Here is a 20,693-nt window from a genome sequence, read left to right as displayed (position 1 = left end):
GTGTGGATTCTAGTTCATGGATAAGCTCTTAGAGGAAAAGCCAAGGACTGGGCAGGAACTGGGAATCTCCCATGTCTCTCTCTTTTTTAAAAAATGTTTATTTATTTTTGAGAGAGAGTGAGGGGTGGGGAGGGACAGAGAGAGAGGGAGACAGAGGATCCAAAGTGGGTTCTGCACTGATAGCAGGGAGCCCAAAGTGGGGCTCGAATTCGTGAACCCAGAGATCATGACATGAGCTGAAGTTGGACATTTAACCAACTGAGCCACCCAGGCACCCCTCCCATGTCTCTCTTGATGGACTGGGACTTTGACATGGGTGCCAGAATGGCTATGGCAATCAGGGGATGTAGACATCCTCTTGCTTTTAGTTCATGACTGAAGAAAGTCTTAAAATTATCCTATCGTAGTGGTCTGGGTCAGGGCACCCATTGTCCAAGAATGAATTTAGCAGTTTCTAGTCCAGATTCAGGAGAGGAATTCCAAGAAGGAAACTTGGATTTATCATTAACTCACTAACTCTGCCATGCTTTCTAGAAATACTGTTTCTAATATATTATCTTGCAACAAGGACCAATTCAAGAGAGAACTTTTTGGAAGGATATGTCAGTGTTTTTGAGAATCACTGGGAATGGCCAGCACAGCTATCCAGCCCAAGAAGTTGTCTAGAAAATGAAGAAGAGGAAGAAAGAGGAGGAGAAGCAAGAGGAGGAGAAGGAGAAGAGAAAAGAAAATGAAGAAGAAATATAAGAAGAAAGGGATTAAGAAAGGGAAAAGAAGGAGGAGAGAAAGGTGTATAATAAGAAAAAATATTTATTTATAATATGGAAATGATTTTTCATTTCTGAGTTAGTGGGATTCTTTACTGACTGCATTAGATGTCCCGAACTCTGTGTTAGGGGCTAAAACCAGGAGAGGAGTGGAATGTATTATGGGAAGAGCTCTCTTATTTTTCTTGTACAATTCTTGTTCCAAATTTACATTTTGATCTTGGTAAGATGCCTTTATCCAAGCTCTGAAGGCGCTATGGGCATCAGACATTAATAAAATATCCCAAGATTCTACAGGCCAGGTCAGTCTCACCCACTCCCCTTCTTTTTAATTCTACTCCAGCCCACCAAAGGGCCACATTACATAGACGCTTAATACTTAGAAAAAATAGAGCAAGGGAGGGCCATTTGCAAAGAGGAACCCATGTTACTTTTTGTTTTTAGTAATACCCCATTTTTTCTTCACACAAACATTCTCCATCTTATCACCTCCTGATGCTGGAAACTCGAGGCTGTGAATTTTTTGCTGTTCATAAACCTGCAGAAGTTTAAAGCCTTTTAAGTTCTTCTTGGGTTTTTTTTCCTCTGCTCCACTTGCAGTGGATTACTTTATCTAATTTTTAGCCTTGACCTAATTTTTGCCTCTAGTCTATGTCAACTAACAACCTGAAAAAACACAGAGGTCTTCCTGTGAAATCTGGAAGAGAATGAGTGTTGTGTAAGATACTAACCTAGGTTTCTAGAATCTTTCATGACTTCACATATGTGCTGTTTTCTACATACCTGTCATTTATATTTCCAGTGCTTGTATTTCATTATGTAAAGTGGGAATTTTATCTTTATTTGAAACTAGCTATTTGTGGACTGTGCTCTCTGTTTCTGAAACTGTTAATCACAGGGCATGTTAAGATACATGACCTCTAAATAGCTTATGGGAAATTAGAGAAACTAAACGCGTGATAGATAATAATACTACTATGAACATGGTTTTATGGGAGTTTAGGAGATGGAGTTATTTTCCCTCTTTGATCCAGGAAAGCTTCCAAGAGGAAGCTCCATCTGAGCAGGGCCAAGAGGACGAGCAGGGGTTTGCTGGGTAATACGGAAAGGATGAGCATTCTAGACTGATGGGTTGGTGTGGAAAAATGCACAAAGGTGGGGAAGGTCTGAGTGCTAAGAGATAGATGTTCAATAGATATCCAGATTTTAGGTAAGAAAAATTGGAATCAGACTCTTGAATTGGTATAATATCATGACAAAGTGAATCCATATAATTTTTTACTAGTTTTCTATATTCTTGTTATCTGAAAATGCATTCATGTGACCGTTGATGTCCTTATGTAAATATGGACCCAAACTGTGACCTGGACAGGACTCAATGCAGAGCTAATAGCACTCGGCTGTGTCAACTTGTTCTGTCGGATTCCTTAATTCCTCTGATTATTAAGAAAGTTTATTCATATACCTGGTGTGTGAAGCATTTTTATAGGTGATGAGGATGTAAAAGTGAATTAAGTGTGGTGTAATGCTGTAATGCTTATAATCTTTGTAATGCTGATAGTAATGCTTACGGTCTTTTTTTTTTAATGTTTATTTATTTTTGAGAGAGAGAAACAGAGTGTGAACGGATGAGGGGCAGAGAGCAAGGGAGACACATGAACTGAAGCATACTCTGGGCTCTGAGCTGTCAGCACAGAGCCCAGAGCAGGGCTTGAACCCACGAACTCTGAGATCATGACCTGAGCTGGTCAGATGCTTAGCCAACTGAGCCACCCAGGCACCCCTAATGCTTACAGTCTTAATGGATAAAGAGCTGCACTCAAGTGTTTATAACAGGAGGCAAAACCCACACACTGTAGTCAAAGTGGGTATATCTGGCTCAAGAGCTGCTCTGATTTGCCTATTCAATAGGTTTTTTTGTTGTTGCTTGTTTTTAAAATAGGATTTTTGAAGTTGGTGGTAAGATATCCAAATGAGAATTTTCATGTAGAAAATTTGGATTTCTGGTTTGCCTTAATGTAGTCAAGTAGGTGGCCATCGTTACCTCAGTGTAACCATCAGCTAGAGAACCTTGCTAAAACTGAGACACAAAGAATCAGCTTTTAACATACTACTTTGCTTGTGCAATCAGAGCAAATAGAAATAAAGTGTCATAAGAATTACTTCTTTTATTAACTCCATGAAGAATATGAGCAACAGCTCTGTGAGCAATTAGAAACACTCGCAGAATGATGAGAATATAGAGGCTGCTTGGTTTTGAACAGAATTGGATAAATATGACAAAATCTTTGAACTTGGGCTTCATTTTTTCTATTGTCCTTGGGTCTTTTATTCTTTTATTTTTAAAGCCTTTTTCTTTATTTTGAGAGAGAGAGAGAGAGAGCGCGCGTGAGCGCACACCGTGTGCAGGGTCTGGGGTGGAGCAGAGAGAGATAATTCCAGGCAGGTTCCCTGCTGTCAGTGCAGAGCCTGAGTTGGGGCTTGATCTCATCTCAGGTGAGATCATGACCTGAGCCAAAATCAAGATTTGGATGCTTAACCGACTGAGCTGCCGAGGCGCCCCAGGTCTTTTATTCTTCTGTGAAAACGTTTTCCAGGTACATATTTTTGAGTTGAAGCTTGAAATAAAGCTGTTGGTAGAAGTATGAAATGTGAACAACTGGTGGGAAGTGAGGTGATTGATGGAAGGCAGGATGCATAAATAGCTAAAACCTTCATTGTCATGTGTTCACTCTAATGCAAATGAATAATCAATACACGACATCTCTGGTTTCATATGTATTGTTGCTTAGAACAACACTGTGTGAAAAAGTGAGTTGAAAAAAGAAATGTTAATTAATAATAGGGATGGGCTGGAGCTCTGGTGCTGGGTGCCTGACATCTGGGAAACTCTGAGATAAACAGGCTTATGTGGGTCAACGCCCTAGTTGTCTGGCTTCTCAGTTTGAACTTGTTTCCCAACAGTGTTGTTTTCCAAGAATAGTCATTACTGCTGATATATTTAGTAGCTGGGTCTTTCCCTTGAATTGTTGGCCTCTTTACTGTTAAGGTATGTTCTTCCTCCAAACCCAGGGTATCTTCCTGCATGGAGTGTCATGCCCTACTCTGTCTCAGTCTTCTACTTGCCTCATACCTTTCCCTTAAGAGGGACAAGCCTGGTTTTCTGCTAAAGTGCATGGGCTTTTTAAAAAGACAGATCAGAGTTTGACTCACAGCTCTGCTATTCACCTACCACGTGACTTCAGACAAGGCTCTTGTCTTCCTTTTTCTGCCAGGGAAACAGTAAAATTCTTTCCAGATACACAGACATACTAAGTCTGGTGGTGGGCTACTCTAGATTCTGAACACAGGTAAAAACACTAGGAAGTGCTGAGAGTGTGACCTCCCAGACAGCATTTGTGTGAGGCTTAATCCCAATCGCCTTGTATGAAATGGGTGCACCAAAGAGGTGGTGGTTTCCTTGTTTATTTCCAACATTCCACGAGGCATACAAATCATGAATGATGCTGAGATATTTAGGCTATATAGCACCCATCAAAGCTTCCTCTTGGGTTTAATGAGTTTTAGTCCTTTTTTGTTTTTCTTAGAGCAGTGTTTGAACCTTCTTGGAGTTAGCTAAGGGCAGGAACTACTTCACTGATATTTGTTGACTAACCAACTGGTATCCCCCAGGGCGTTAGCCAGTTACCACACTTCATACCTGGACAGTCTTGGTGGTGTAAGATCACTCTGTAGTCTTCTGTGTTGAACTGTTTTCTTGCTCAATTCTCTTGCTCAACTGAACAAAAGCTCTGAGGGGTAGGGATTTGCATGTTGCCTTCAATGTAATAGTGAATGCTTTTCTTAATAATCTTAAAGCATCAACAACAAATATACATGTTGCATTAGTCAGGTTTCTCCAGAGAAACAGAGCCAATAGAATATACATAAAGAGATTTATTATAAGGAATTGGTTCATGCAATTATGAAGGCTGGCAAGTTCCAAGATCTCCAGGGTGAGTCAGCAAGCTGAAGACCAGGAGAGCTGATGGCGTAGTTCCAGTCTGAAGGCAGGCAGGCTTGAGACCCAGGAAAAGCTGATGTTTCAGTTTGAGTCAGAAGGCAGAAGAAAGCTGATGTCCCAGTTGAAGGCCATCAGGCCAGAGAATTCTCTTTCATTTGGGGGAAGGGTCTACGTTTTTGTTCTATTCAGACCTTTAACTAATTGGATGAGGCTCACCCACATTAGAGAGAGCACTCTGCTTTACTGAGTCTATCAATTTAAATATTAGTCTCACCTTAAACCATCCTCACAGAAATATCCAGAATAATGTTTGATTGAATATTCAGGTGTTGTAGACTCTAAGTCTAAAGATCTCTCTTGTCTAGCAAAAGAGCGGATACAGGATTGAAGTGAGAGATGGCTAATGTCTGGGAAAAGACAAGAGCCCTGAATAAGGGTCCTTGCCCCGTATTTATTCAGATCAGAAGGCTTACAAATGTGGCAGGCATACACAAAGAGACAAAGAAACTGTGAACATTAACCTGAGGACATGAGGGGAAAAGGGGATTTTGAAAATATACAGTGTTTGGGGTTTGGGCAATATAAAACAAAATCCAGGCGCCAGGCAGATGGGTGGATGGTAGTTAACAGCAGACAGGAGGTGCCGTGCCTGTTTATCTTTGCCAGCCTAGGGGATGAGACAGATAGGGGGAATCACCTCAGGGTTAACAAGACACCTTTTCTTTTGTTAACCATCTCAGCTCCGGCCTGCTTTGCCTGCAACACAGTGGTCCAAAGTCCAATTCACCAATTTACCTAACCTGGCCCTATTCTCCTATGAAAGCAGCTTTCTGCTATAGTACTAAATTTGGGGTGCTTTCACCCTGAATATCTAATCTTGTTATTCCTATATATTGGGCACTTTTGCACTGTTTCTATTTCAGGCCTTTGCCTCTCCCTTTCTATTTTTGGGGGCTCAGCAGCCCCTCCCTATTTTGGGGTGCCTTTGCACCTCCCTATTCCTGGCACCTTTGTGCCTCCCTATTCTCGGGTGTCTTTGCACCCCCCTATTCTTGGAGTGCCAATCTGGTTTACCCAAACTCGGGTGTGAGCATTTTATTTACTTTGTAGTTCTTTATGCCTTGTTAACCCATTGGTGTAAGCCCAGGGGATTCCTAAGCTTATCCCCCACATCCAGGCACCCTGTGGCCCACTCAAGTTGACACATAAAATTAAACATCACATATATACATATATGTATTTATAATAGAATAGGTTTTATTTCAGGTAGTCTATTTTTTCTGGATTTAGGCATTATCATTTAAGAAAATCAGGTTTACATAGTAGAAAAATTCAGAAATGTCAATTGCATTTTCTGTAAATGTTCTTCTACACGCCCACATACCTACTCCTTTATTTTGTTGGGGATTCAGAGAACTACAGAGAATCTGAGCTGGAAGGAATTTGTTAGGTCTTTCATTCCAAGTCTTTCATTTAGCAACTGGGGACCAGAATGGTGGGGTGATTTGTCTCTCTGACATAGAAAATTTGTCTAGCTGACAGAACTGGGAATTAAATAAATGGCTCCTTGATACAAGGATTCCATTAGGACTCTGTGGCAATTTAACAAATGAGATGGGTCTGTGGGCAACCTGTAGAGAATCTCCAGGTAGTGGGATGGAGGGAAGGAAGGAGGCAGGAGCTGGGACTGGGTGTGCAAGAAGAAGGAGGATCTGACAAGGTGAGCTCCTCAGCTGAGTACTTAGAGTGAGGAGACAGGAGAAAGGGAGGGAATGTGAAGTGCTGAGGGTCTTGGGGTCAGGGGAAGGAGGGACTGGTAAACCAGGGGAAGTGAGACACGGATGCCCTACTCTCTGTCTCTTCATTCCCTCTTTTGGGACAGAAAACACGACCCACATGTGGATCCTCTTCCCACTTACTCCTGGACAAGACTGTCTCCTTCTAGGCCAAGCTTTGTAATCAACTCCCCAGACTCCTCCACTTTACCACTGGGGATATGGATGTGAAGTAAGACCTTCCCTCTCCAGACACAGTTGATTCTCTCTGCTCAGCATCACAGTTGATCACTCCTCCTCCTTGGTGAGGCTGGTCTGGGGAATGCAGCTTCTTATGACAGAGGCAAGGATAGAAACCACCGTGAGATCAGTCCTTGTACCCTCAAGGCAGATAGTCATGTCAAGTTTCAGGCTGGTCTCCAGGACATTCCTGTCTCCTGGCTCTTCCATGACTGCACAGGGCATCTGTTCTCAGCCTCTCTACAAGTTCTGCCTCTTCTTCCTGGTACTTGGATTTTGGAAAGCCCCATGGTCAGTGTGTGTCCTTTGTCATCTACACAGTCTATTATCTTATATGGTCTCAAGGCTTTAAATGCCATTGGCATTGATATTCTAAAATTCCTAGATTTATATCTTTAGTCTAGCTCTCTCTCCTGAACTTCAGACTCATATATCCAAGTGTCCACATGGCATCATCACTGGATGTTTAATAGACATGTTAAACTTACCATGTCTCAAAGGGAGAGATTTCTCTTCTTCTCCTACCCTAAAACTGCTCCTCTGTTAACATCTCCCTTCTCAGTCGAAGGTAATATCATCCTTTCCACTTTGAGGCCAATAACTTTGGTGTTGTTCTTGATTCCTTTCTTTTTCTTTTGTCCCCCCTTCCAACCTCTCAGTAAAGTCAGTTGTTTTCACCTTCAAAACACATTCAGCCCTCTCTCACTGCCTCCACTGCTACCACTTGGTCTGAGAGACCATGTTTTTTCCCACCAGGATCATTACACAAGTCTGGGACCTGGACTCCCTGCTTCTACCCTTAACTTCACACACAGAAACCTGAGTAGTCTTTCAGAATATAACTCAGATCATACAACTCTGCTCAGAATCCTCTAATGCCTCATTTAACTCTTGAGTAAAAACTAAAATCCTTACAAAAGTCCTTACACTCTTAAGCAATCTCTCCTCTTACACCCTTACTTTTCAGAACAATTCCCCTACTATTTATCTTCCCTCTCAATTCACTCTTCTCCAATGTCTGGTCTGTTTGCTGTTCGTGAAAGACAGACATATTCTCTTTAAGAAATCACCTCCTCTCCCCCAGATATATGTAAGGCTAACTACCATACCACCTCTAAGTCTGTGCTTCAATGTCACCTTATCAAGGGCCCTTAACTACCCTACTTAAAAATGCTATTCAGGAAGACTGGGTGGCTCAGTTGGTTGAAGCCTCCCACTCTTGGTTTCTGCTCAAGTCATGATCTCACAGTTTGTGATTTAGAGCCATGCATCGGGCTCCGTGTTGTCCATTAGAAGCCTGCTTGGGATTCTCTCTCCCTCTGTCTCTGTCCCTCCCCTGCTTACACACACACACACACACACACACACACACACACACACTCTAAATAAATAAATAAATAAACTTTAAAAAAAAAACAGCTTTAAAAATTCTATTCATAGCTGCCCTTCATTCTCCTTCCTCTTCTATTTTCTTCCTCTCTTCTGTAAGATCCCATGGATCTTATCACCTTAACCGTCTGCATAATTTACATTCTTCTTATATTTACTCTCTGTCTCTCTCTCTTTTTGGTCTGCTGTATTCTTAGATGACTCCCACAAAGTCTGCACATAAGTGTCTAGCAAATAAGTACTCAAGACATGATTGCTGAATAAGGCTCCCCAATGAAAGGCCCAACTGCCACTACACAATATTGCTGAGATGTCAAGGTCACGGACTGATTTGGGCTCCAGGCCAGCTCTTACCAGCTTCTCGCTCAACTGCATCTGCACTCTGGTCATCCATGAGGCCTAATTTGGGCGGGGGAGGTGGGGGGAGCTGATGCAGACAACCCCTTTCCCTATCTGGTAAGTGCTGGTGATCTAACCCCTCTTTATCCGTGGGGAACTTCAATCCTTCCTTCTAACGCTTCCTCCCCGGAATCCGCACCCCTCATAGACCCCAGCCCGCTGCCTCTCTCACAGAGTCTCCAATGGCTGAGGCCCTTGACTGCAAAGCGGGTGGGCGCTGGCCGCCCTGGGTGAGTCTCCCTGACCGCGGGTGTAAATGCGCCTTCCCGCCAGCAGTGGGCAGGAGCCGCCACGCAATCCAGTGCTGGACGCTCGCCAAGCTCCGGCCTGGCCCATTTCTCCGCGGGTTCCCCGCTCTGTCCCCAAATCCCGCCTTCTTCCAGGGCGGTGGTGACGCGGTGCTGGGCGTCTATTCTGGAAAGCCATGCTCCCACCCTGGGATGCTGTGCTTTGGCTCCCGGGGCGCTCAAACAGCACTCCTGTCCACAGGGACTGTAGTGATAACACGGTGTAGGTTAATTTAATTACAGTGAATGGAATAAGATTGTAATTAACCTAGATTCAAAAGACATTTGGTTGCTAGGCTTTTCATGGTCTTTTGGTCAGCAAGGTGGCCCCAGGCCTGCCTTCTTGTACAGAAGCTTTTAAATGTGTCCTCCAAACACCATTGAACAAAAGCATTGACCCCTTTGATAAAGTTTCTGGAATGACAAATGAAAGGACCGAGCCTTTCTTCTTTTCCTCTACTATAACAAGTTCTTTCCTTACCCGGAGAGTGGAGAAAGAGTGCTCAGATGGAATTATGGAGAGGCATGTCTGAAGAGGGATGATACTTAGTGTTTTCCTAAGAAATTGAAAAATCGTATTCAGGTGAAGTTTACCCATTGCATATTGAGCACATGGAGGCATTAACTGAGATCTAAAGGCTCACAGGGAACTAATTATGTAAACAGGTTCTGTAAATGAAATTACTATACAGGTTTTGTAGTACAGTGATGAAGAGTGTAGATTTTGAACAGCCTTGTCCAGGTACCAGTCCTGACTCCTTCTATACAATACTTATCATAAGAGTTGGTCAGAGGCACCTGGGTGGCTCAGTCAATTAAGTGCCTGATTCTTGGTTTCAACTCAGGTCATGATCTCACAGTTTGTGGGTTTGAGCCCTGTGTCAGGCTCTGTGCTGCCAGCACTGAGTCTGCTTGAGATTCCCTTTCTCTCCCTCTCTTTGCCCTCCCCAGCTCTTGTTCTCTCTCTCTCTCTCTCTCAAAATAAATAAATAAACTTCAAAAGAAAGGGTTGGTCAGTTACTTATGCCTATGTCGTCTAATCTGGAAAATATTGATAGCAATAATATACACATAACAGGTTTGCAGGGGAAATTTAATATGGTAAAATGTGTGTGTGTGCGTGTGTGTGTAAAATATGTAGCAGAAAACATTACAAGGTAAAAGGTGATCTTACTAAGGAACATCAGTCCTATTTATGAGGGTAGCAATGTGGTATCCAGTACTGCTGTGACCCTTCTGTGATGCTTACAATGAGAGAGAACATGATCGTTTGTTTTCCTTACTCCCAAAGGCATTCGAACTGGGACTCAGGGTTTCATGTCTTTTTGAGTAAGTCCTGCATAGATGGACGGCAGCTCCTACGGATGAGGCCTTATTTCTCAGAGACACTTACCCAAACTGAAATAGAGGAAATCACCTTTTAACATCTTGCTTTACTCATAAAATCAGAGCAAAGAGACATAGGCGATCACAAGAATTACATCTGGTATCAGGTCAGTGGTGAATCTGAGGAAGTGTCTCTGCAAACAATTAGAGCACCTTTTCCTAATGGTTACAAATCAGGACGTGCATGATTTAGTATCTCTTTTGTATAGAATTTGATAAATATGGCCAAACTATTGACCTTGGGCTTCATTATTTTCTACTGTCCTTGGGTCCTTTACTCTTCTCTGTAAGCATTTTTCAAGGTATTTATTTATTATTTGCTTATATATTTATGTATGTATGTATTTATTTATTTTTAAAATTTTTTAATGTTTTTACTCATTTTTGAGAGATAGAGAGAGACAGATCACTAGTGGGGTAAGGGCAGAGAGAGGAAGGCACAGAATCCAAAGCAGGCTCCAGACTCTGAGCTGTCAGCACAGAGCCCAACACGGGGCTCGAATCCACAAACCGTGAGTTCATGACCTGAGCCAAAATTGGACGTTTAACCGACTGAGCCACCCAGGCACCCCTCAAGGTGGAGTTTTTAAAATGACAACTCTGGATACGGCTGTACTGTATGTGTACACATTGAAATGTGTACAACAGATGGGAAATGAGCTGATTGATGTTAGTAGGTAAATATAAAAGTATTCACTGTCATGTATTATGTAATTAACACACACTTTCATGATATACTAATAATTATATACACATAATTTCATGTATACTATTGCTTAGGGCCAAGTTGTGTAAAAGCATGAGTTCATAAAATGGATAATGTTAATTAGTAGTACAGGTGGAATGGAGCTGTGGCCGGGTGCCTGATGTCTAGAGAACCCTGAGATAAGCAGTTGGGCTTGTGTAAGTCGATACTCTACTTGCTTGAATTTCTCAGTTTGTGCTAATCCACTTATTTCATTACTGCTGAAATTTTTAGGAAATGAGGCTTTTCCTTCAGAGGGAGACTTGGCTTCTTACCCTGTTCTTCCTCCAAAGCCAAGATAATTTCCTGCACAAAGCATCATTCCTTCTTCCATCTCTGTCTACTCATCTCACATCCATAAGAGGGACAACCTTGGTTGTCTATTAAAGTACGTAGGCTTTTTAAAAAGTGTAGAATTTGTTTCCTGAATTCCACATATGAGTGAAATTATATGGTATTTGTCTTTCTCTGATTGACTTATTTCGCTTAGCATAGTACACACTAGCTTCATCCACGTTGGTGCACGTGGCAAGATTTCATTCTTTTATATGACTGAGAGATATTCCATTGTGTATATGTGTGTATATATATATATATATATATATACACACATGCACACATATACACATATATACACACATATATATGTGTATATGTATATATATACACACATGTATGTATATATGTGTATATATACACACATATATGTGTGTGTGTATGTATATATACATATATATGTGTATATATATATACACATATACATATATATACCACTTTTTCTTTATAAAAGAAAACAAATGAACACGGTGTGGGGGAAGAGAGGCAAACCAAGAAACAGACTCTTAACAACAGAGAACAAACTGAGGGTTACCGAAGGGGAGGTGGGTAGGGGGATGGGGGAAATAAGGGGTGGGTATTAAGGAAGTCACTCGCTGTGATGAGCACTGGGTGTTGTATGTAAGTGATACTACATATGAAACTAATTGCACTGTATGTTAACTAGTTGGAATTTAAGTAAAAACTTGGGGGGAAAAAGATTAGAGTTTGACTCAAAGCTTTGCTATTCACCAACCTCATGACCTCAGACAGGAGCTCACTCTTTCTTTTCTACCAGGAAAACAGTAAAATTCTTTATGATACAGACATAATAAATTTGATGGTAGGTCAACCTGGATTCTGAGCAGGTAAAAGGTAAAAAGGTAAAAAAAGGTAAAAGGCAAAAGGTAAAAGTCAATATCATCTCTAGAAAAGTGGAGGAGGGGGTTACCGACAGGACAGCGTTGTTGTAAGGCTTGATAAAAATGTCTAGAATGGAATAGGCATACCCATATGGTGTTGGGTTCCTTCATTTCCAATGCTTAATGGGAAATTATGCTGTGTATAAATGATGAATGAAGCCAAGATATGTTAGGATATATAGTACCTGTCAAAGTTTCCTCCTGGGTGTAATGTTCTGGGTTTCTTCGTTGCCTATTAGACCAAAGGTAGGTGAAGGGAAGAAACTTTATCAGAGACAGCTGAGGACAGAAACTACTGCATTCACATCTGCTGACTGAGAGGCATCTCCGGTGCATTCGCTGGCTGGTCTCAGAGGTTTGGCAACATCCTGTAGTCTTTTGTGCTGATCTTTTCTCTTGTTCAATTAAATGACAGTTCTGAGTGACAGGCCTTGGCATCTTCTCTGTAATAAAATCAACTTAAAAATGGTTTGCATCATCTTAAAATAATGATGTGATCTGTATATAAGAATAATTTTGTTTCAAATAACCATACCTTTTCTGCACAAATTCATAACGATTCTGGAAAATCAGATTTACACAGACAAATAGTGCACATCTACCAAATTTCCCATACGCCTTCTCCTACGTGCGCGCGCGCACACACACATACACACCAGACTCCTTAATCAGAGTATTCAATTTCTTTTCTTACTTAAAAATATTTTTTTTTTACATTTATTTATTTTTTGAGAGACATAGACAGAGCACAAGTTTGGGAGGGGCAGAGAGAGAAGGAGACACAGAATCCAAAGCAGGCTCCAGGCTCCGAGCTGTCAGCACAGAGCCCGGAGCCCGAAGAGGGGCTTGAACTCACAAACCGTGAGATCATGACCTGAGCGGAAGTCAGAAGCTCAACCGACTGAGTCACACAGGCGCCCCTCTTTTTTTTTTTTTTTAAGTTTATTTACTCATTTTGAGAGAGAGAAAGAGAAAGGCAGAGAGAAAGGGAGAGAAAGAATCCCAAGCAGGCCCTGTGCTGTCAGCTTAATCTCACGAACTGTGAGATCATGACCTGAGCCAAAATCAAGAGACTGAGCCTCCCAAGCACCCTTCTCCCTCTCCCTCTCCCTCTCCCTCTCCCTCTCCCTCTCCCTCTCCCTCTCCCTCTCCCTCTCCCTCTCCCTCTCCTTCTCCCTCTTCTTTTTCTTCTTTGACAGAGAGAGAGAGAGAGAGAGAGAGAGAGCAAGCGAGAGTGAGCGCACCAGCAGGGGAGAAGGCCAGAGGAAGAGAGAGAATCTCCACACTGAGTGTGGAGCCTGATGTAGGGCTTGATCCCACAACCCTGGGATCATGACCATCCAGGTGCCCCTGGAGTATTTAATTTCTAAATAAAGTCTGAACTGAAAAGAACTCCTAAAGACATTCGTACCAAATCTCTCAGTTTCCAGCTGAGGAGCAGCAAAGGTAGAGTGATATGTCAAGCTCATTAAAAAAAAAAAATTAATGATAGAACTGGTTATTTAAAAACATGTTTTCTTGCTCTGAGGATCTATTAGTACTATGTGGCAATCCCTAAATGGATGGGTCTATCTAATCTGTATAGATCTCTGAGAGAACCCGCAAGGCCAGGGAAGTGAGTTGGAGGGAAAAAAGAAGGGGGAGATAGAGATGGATGTGTGACCAGGCAGGAGGACCTCATGGAATAAGTTGCTCCTATAAGTGTTTGGAGGGGTGAGGAGAGATGGAGACAGGTGTGGGGAATGGGAAGTGCTGAGGGCCTGGGGTCTGGTCAAGGAGAGAAGAGTATCTTGGGAAACAAATGCAGGTGCCCTACTCTCTGTGTCCTCCCTCCCTCTTCTGGGACAGAGACATGAGGCAGATAAGCAAACATATTAACCTTACTTCCTGTTAATGTTTGTTTTTTTGAGAGAGAGAGAGCAAGCAGTGGAGGGGAAGAGAGAGAGAGAGAGAGAGAGAGAGAGAGAGAGAGAGAGAGAGAGAGAGAGAATCTCTATACTGGTGGCGCAGAGCCTGATGTGGGGCTTGAACTCACAAAATGCAAGGTCATGACCTGAGCCAAGAGTCAGATGCTCAACTAACTGAGCCACCCAGGTGTCCTGCAAACATATTTACCTTGAACTAAATCTCCTTACAAATTTTTGTTGATTAAGCTAAGTGTTGTCCAGTGACTGCCACTACTAATCACAGCTACTAATTTTAGGTAATGTGCTTTTTCCTCTTGGGTGTCTTCAGAGGGCTAGGTTAGTCTCACGCTACAAAGGCAACTTTCTTCTCAGTATGAAGACAAGTGTTTTCATGGAGAACAAATCTCTAAACATTTCCTTGTCCTGCTGCCTGGTGCATATCCTCTTCAGAAAGTTAAGGTCAGATAAAGGACACTGGTTTGAGTCAAAGCTCTACTACTTCTGAATAATGAGACCCTGTACATACTATTTAGCCAAGTGGAACACACCAGAAGATTGGACACTTTAAGCCCAATGGCCAGATATGCAGGGCCACGAACACACCAAATTGTGAGAGCTGTAAATAAGAACTGTTGTGCAACTTAAACAAAAGTAACTGAGCAAATTAAAGTTCAAAAAGAGGAAGTGCTCTGTTCTTGGCCATGATAAAGTAGATAGAAGTTAAAGGATGTTGAAATCTAGGCATTCCATCTCAACTCAAGTTTGTCAGATTGCCTAATTGCTTTTGTCCTGTTGCCTAATTGCACAAAAGGCTTTTGAGACCCATCTGCCTGGGAAACCTATTAAGAGCCATGAAACCTGCTTACACTATAACTTGTTGATTGACTGTATGTGCACCTCCTGCCACCTTCATTAGCAAGGTCCCTAAGCTAGCTAGTTTTGGAGTTCTGGGAAGTCATATGTACTAATTCCATCCTTTGCCTTACTGAAATGCAGACCCAAGTCTCAGGCAGCTTCTTCTGTAATGAGAACACTCACCATTTTAACTGTGGGGACAAAAACAATGCAATCTTTACATAAAAGTGACTAATATATATTTTTTGCCTGAATAAACTAACAATCACTTTTAAGAACAGTTAGCCTTAATTAGATGAACAGTTCTCAAATGGAAACCTGATTTGCAAACAAAATATTTCTCCTTACCTGAACATATATAAACTAATATGCACACACACAAATCCCACGTGGGCTGATGCACACAAGTAATGCTCAATTAGGGAGTGAAAGAATGGCAGAGTGGAAAATCTTTAGTCTATAACCTTCATTTTAGAGCTTACAAGTGGAGGATGAGGTGATTTGCCTACCTCCCATAGCAAGCTTGTGACAGACAGGCACCAAACAGCAGGTTCCTCTCTTCATGCTTGTGATGTCATAGGCACTCTGTCTGATACTGGTAAACATTCTAGATGCGAAGTAGTAAACGTGAAATTAGTCCATCTAGGCAATGTGTTTAAGATCATTACAGACTTTTTCCATGTGGCCTTCATCCTGAGGTCTGGGAAGAAAATATCTACAATGTCATTTCTTCAGGATTAGAGGAAAGAGGCGGTGGAGGTTCCATTTTTGCTAGGCATATCCACTCTTGAGAGGGACATGTCTATTTCTGTAGATGTCATCTGCTTGGCAAAAACTCTTCCCTGGGACTCCCAGCTATGAAAAAAAGGAGTTAGAATATTAGACTCAGAGACAGGAACCTGACACCCAGGCAGTGCTCAGAAACCCTGAACATCGTTGGAAAGTTTCCTGATGATGGACCCTATCCAAGGAAGAGTTGGGGATCCTTATTTTGAGGCAAAGAAATATGTGGGGGAAACATGAAGTCTACTCCCTCAGAAATGAAATGCTCACATTTTCTTTTTTTTTTTTAAGTTTATTTTATTTATTTTGAGAGAGGGAGAGAGAGAATCCCAAAGGTTCCACACTGTCAGCTCAGAGACTGATGTGGGGCTTGAACTCACGAACCATGAGATTCTGACCTGAACAGAAACTTAAGAGTTGGTTGCTTAACTGACTGAGCCACTCAGATGCCCCACATTTTCTTTTCAATAGCATTTAAAACAGGCATGTGTAGGGGTGCCTGGGTGGCTCAGTAGGTTAAGCGTCCAACTCTTGGTTTCAGCTTAGGTCATGACCTCATGATCCATTGGATGGAGTCCTGAGCTGGGCTCTGTGGCTGACAGTGTGGAGCCTGCTTGGGATTCTCTCTCACTCTCTCTCTGTGCTTTCACACCCTGCACACACTCTCTCTTTCTCAAAATAAATAAACATTAAAAAAATAAAACAGGCATATATAAAGAAGTGTGTGTGTGTGTGTGTGTGTATTTCAGGAAGTGTAAACATTTTTTATGATGCAAGGCATATGGTTTGTCAATTCCGTTCTGAGCTAGCAGGGAGACCCACTTCCCTCACAGGATAGGAATCATGTGGCTGATAGATGCAAACACTTTAGAGATGTAAAATTTCAGGTTAACTGGACTGCTCAATTAAGGAGCAAGAATCTACTTTGGGGTTGGGAAATAACCTTGTATGACAGTCCCATACAGGGGTGAGTAGGTGGTAGGCACCTCCTTTATTGACAAGTCCTTCTCTCTCCTTGTCTCTTACCCAGAGAAATGAAGGGATGTGAGGTAGAAGGAGGATGTGAGGACAGTAGTTGCTGTGAGTACAAGAAGAGTGAGTGTAGATAGGTCAGGAGAAGAGAATTTATGACATTAAGTATTTGGGGCAAGGAATTCTTAGAAATAGGTACTTAGGAGGAAGGGGACCATGGCCCACTCTCTGACCCCACTCTTCTTGACCTGTTTTCACAGGGAGCATGAATCTGATGTGGACCTTCCTCCACCTTCTCTTCCTGGAGCAAACTCTTCACCCCAGGCCTGCTCTCCTCTACAAAACATACAGACAACACCAGGTCCTGGGTCCCTGGAGGACACCACCGATACTGTGAGGTGATGGTGAGGTGATGGTGGCTGATGCACAGGGGTAAATGCAAGACGATCAACACCTTCATTCATGAGGATGTGGCCACGTTGGCATATTTCTGCAGAATTCCACCTCTGCCCTCTACCAACAGCTGCTGCTTGCACAACGGTCACAAAGGTACTCACGATGTCAGTGTGCTTTGCCGCATAGGAACCAGACCCCTGCACTGCTATTACCACCTTAGGCCCATCCCTGTAGGCTGTGAGGATGGGGCACCTGTTCACCTGGATGGCTAGATGACTCCTGCACCTCACACAGGAAGCTAAGTGACTTGCACCCCACACCTCCAAACGTTTGAGGCCCTGGCCAAAGATTTCCCTGTAATGCTTCTCCCCTCGTATAGGGATCTCTCATTGTAACCATTCATGTGCACTTCCTGCATCTCTCTCCCAGCCTCTGCCCCCAAATCACCACTCCACTGGACACGCCGGCCACGGTGTCAATTTTTTTTGGTGCAAGACAAAATGGGGGTGGAGGAGTTGGGGAGAGCCTGGGTAATGGGCATCTACTGTGGAAAAGCCTTGCTCTCACTGAGTGGCTACACAGGCCCGGCTGGCCGGGCAGATTTGCCCACAAGGTGCTCTGGTAACAACTCGTAGTGGCACTGGCCCTAGGCAGCCCTGAGTGGCCCGGCTCACAGGGTCTTTCTTCCCCACCTTCAGCTCCCTTCTCCCCAGCGGGCTCCTGCGGAGGGGATTAGGGACAACATCCAACGGGGGAAGCCCGCTGCCTTTCCAGAAACAAAGCCCTGAAGCTGGGAAACAGCACTGGAAGGAGCCGCTACCTGGAGGAGAGAAGTGGTGAAGCAGGGACTCTGGCAGGTGCTCGCGGCCGCCTCATTGGCCCGCAGGGGGCGCTGCGCCACCTGAATCCGTTGGCCAAGCAGAGACCAGAAATTTTTCCTGGGTTGATGGGTTGGAAGTTTTGTGGTTACCAACACACGGCTGGGGGGTAACAGGTGAAGAAGCAGAAAATTCAGCCGATATGATTACAGTCTAACTTTCAAAGAACAGATTTCTGAATTTTATCATAACTTTCATGCTCTCATGCTCTTTAGTATTGAATTTACCACCTTCAGATTTACATTCCAGCACTGTAGATATGAAGGAAAGAAAAGATTAAGTACAGAGCAGCTACTTATGCTATAAGCTTTACAGTTTCACTGTACTGGAAAAGAGTTTGTTTCATTTTTTTTTTTAATTTTTAATGTTCATTTATTTTTGACAGAGAGCAAGTAGGAGAGGGGCAGAGAGAGAGGGAGACACAGAATCCGAAGCAGGCTTCAGGCTCTAAGCTCTAAGCTCTAACCCACAAATCATGACCTGACCCCGTCAGGGTCATGACCTGACACGAAGTCAGATGCCCAACAAACCGAGTCACCCAGGCGCCCCAGTTTGTTTAATCTTGTAATCCATTGTATACACACTTCATTTCTTTTCTTTGTTTTTCTTTTTTTAAAAGTGCGCACCATGCCCAAAGACCCCTGAGATCAAGAGTTGCATGCTTTATCCTTGGAGCCGTCCAGGTGCCCCTACACAATCCATTTCTGAAGGCAGTTTTTCTACCCACAAGAGGGAGAATCTGTAGGTGACTTTCTTCTCTACCCTGTGACTCCACCAAAATCGTGTCAAGGCTTTAAGTCAAAGGAAGGCACCTGACTCTAGGGCAGCCATCCATGGACTGACAGGCTGGGTGCCCATGAAAGAAACTGGTCTGGAGATTTTACTGTCCTGGAATAAGGTTGACAAAACTGGATACTCTTATTTTCATTTCCCCCCATAATTCCAGGAGCTGTGATTGTATTGTCTTCGTTTGTGACCTTTAGCACGTAGCCTATTGCTTGCTATAAGAGAGCTTTCAATAAATCTTTAATGGCCATTGTAATAGGTCCTGCTGGTGCTAAGGATTTTTTGCAGATTCTGTTTTCAGAATGGGAAAGTTCCCTTCCCTTCTGCTCTCCGTTGCCACCTGTAAATGGATTGTGAATTTTGTTGAATAATTTTTCTTCATCTGATGACACAGTCATATACTATTTCCGTCCTAATCAGTTAATGGAGTGGAATTGAATAAAATTTCTGGACATAAGCAACTCCATTTTGAAGCTCTATTTTCCTTGTCAACTAATGAACTCTTGGACTGGGCCAGAAGCCACAATGGTTTTACAAGCAGTTCCTCATAAAATTTCAAATGAGCAACTGGCATTAGGATCATGTGAGGACAGGAGAGTTAATTAATACATACCAGTGACCGTTTCATTTGATAGCACCAATAAAGTAATCAGTAAGATAGTAATCAGAAGCAGTTCAATCAATTAGCACTAAATTGCCTGTTTTTTTCTTCCTTCTCTTATCTAAAGCATTTTAGATAATCTAAAGTAATTACCCCTTCCTTCTTTCTCATAAAAAACCCCCAGTTTTCCCCACCTGAGGGGGCACTTTTCTGGTTACCCTTAAATCTAGTCCCACATTGTAACTCTGAGACCCCAAATAAAAGCCTTTGCTCTTCTTCTTTTTCTTTTAAAATTTATTTATTTGAGAGAGAAAGAGAAAAAGAGAACGGGGTAGGGGCAAAGAGAGAGGAGAGAGAGAATCTCAAGCAGGATCTGCATTGTCAGGGAAGAGCCTGATTCCAGGCTCTATCCCACAAACCACAAAATCATGACCTGAGCAGAAATCAAGAGTCAGATGTTCAATGGACTGAGCCACCCAGGTGCCCCACCTTTGTTCTTTTTCACTTCTGCCTTATTTTCTTGGTTAATTCTGGGTGAATTGCATTAGTTGATTTTAGACTATTAGACCAGCTTTGAGATGAATCCATTTTGGTTATGCTAAACTGTCTTTTTATATACAAATGAATTTACTTTGCTAATATTTAAGGATTTTATTTTGCATTTATGGTCATGAATGAAATTGGTATGTATGTATGTATTATTATTATTATTATTATTATTATTTGTATTATCTTGTCTGATTTTAGTATCGGGTTGTATGTTAGCCTTCAGAAATGAGTTGAAGAGTATACCTTCTTTTTCTATTTCCTATAATTGGAATTGTGTGTTATTTTACTATTTACAGAACTCATCTGTAAGGCTGTCTGGTCCTGGCATTTTCTATGTGACTGTTTTTTAACTTATGTTTCAATCTCTTTATATTGTTATGTAGATACTGAGTTTTCTGTTCTTTTTTTTTTTTTTTGAAGTTTATTTATTTATTTTGAGAGACAGAGAGAGAGCGAGTTTGAGGCAGAGAGAGGGGTGTAGAGAGAGAATCCCAGGCAGGCTCCACACTGTCAGTGTAGACCCTGACATGGGGCTCAAACTCATGAACTGTGAGGTCATGACCTGAGCGTAAATCAAGAGTTGGATGCTTAACTGAGTCACCCAGGTGGCCCTCTATTTCTTCTTGAGATAGCTTTATCAGGTTGTATTTTTATCTAGAAATTTATCCATTTCATCTAAAGTATTTAAATATATCAGCATAACCGGATGATGTATGAAGTGATAGTATACCTGGAAC

The 20,693-nt window shown here is 42.4% G+C and overlaps 1 protein-coding gene and 1 long non-coding RNA gene across 3 annotated transcripts in view; one reads left to right on the top strand and one right to left on the bottom strand.

Moving 5' to 3' along the window:
- Positions 1-6,056: 6,056 nt before the first annotated feature.
- On the bottom strand, positions 6,057-15,546 carry LOC122239546. Of its 2 annotated transcripts, none has more exons than XR_006218731.1 (3): positions 15,501-15,546; positions 12,415-12,672; positions 6,057-7,053 (listed from the first exon to the last, which is right to left on the bottom strand). It is a non-coding gene; the product is annotated as an uncharacterized LOC122239546 (long non-coding RNA). The 2 variants fall into 2 exon arrangements; XR_006218730.1 differs by having other exon boundaries at positions 15,340-15,506.
- Positions 15,547-16,613: 1,067 nt separating this feature from the next.
- LOC102972687 (ribonuclease pancreatic) overlaps positions 16,614-20,693 on the top strand; it is a 49,810-nt gene continuing 45,730 nt past the window's right edge. The window contains exons 1-2 of the mRNA XM_042989341.1: positions 16,614-16,741; positions 17,007-17,295. The gene's annotated coding sequence lies outside the window, so the exon portion shown is untranslated. The remainder of the gene's footprint in view (positions 16,742-17,006; positions 17,296-20,693) is intronic.

This window comes from Panthera tigris, chromosome B3 (assembly GCF_018350195.1).
Source record: "Panthera tigris isolate Pti1 chromosome B3, P.tigris_Pti1_mat1.1, whole genome shotgun sequence".
Lineage (NCBI taxonomy): Eukaryota > Metazoa > Chordata > Mammalia > Carnivora > Felidae > Panthera > Panthera tigris.
The sequence above is the reverse complement of the archived record's forward strand: the minus strand, read 5'-3'. Positions and strand labels throughout refer to the sequence as shown.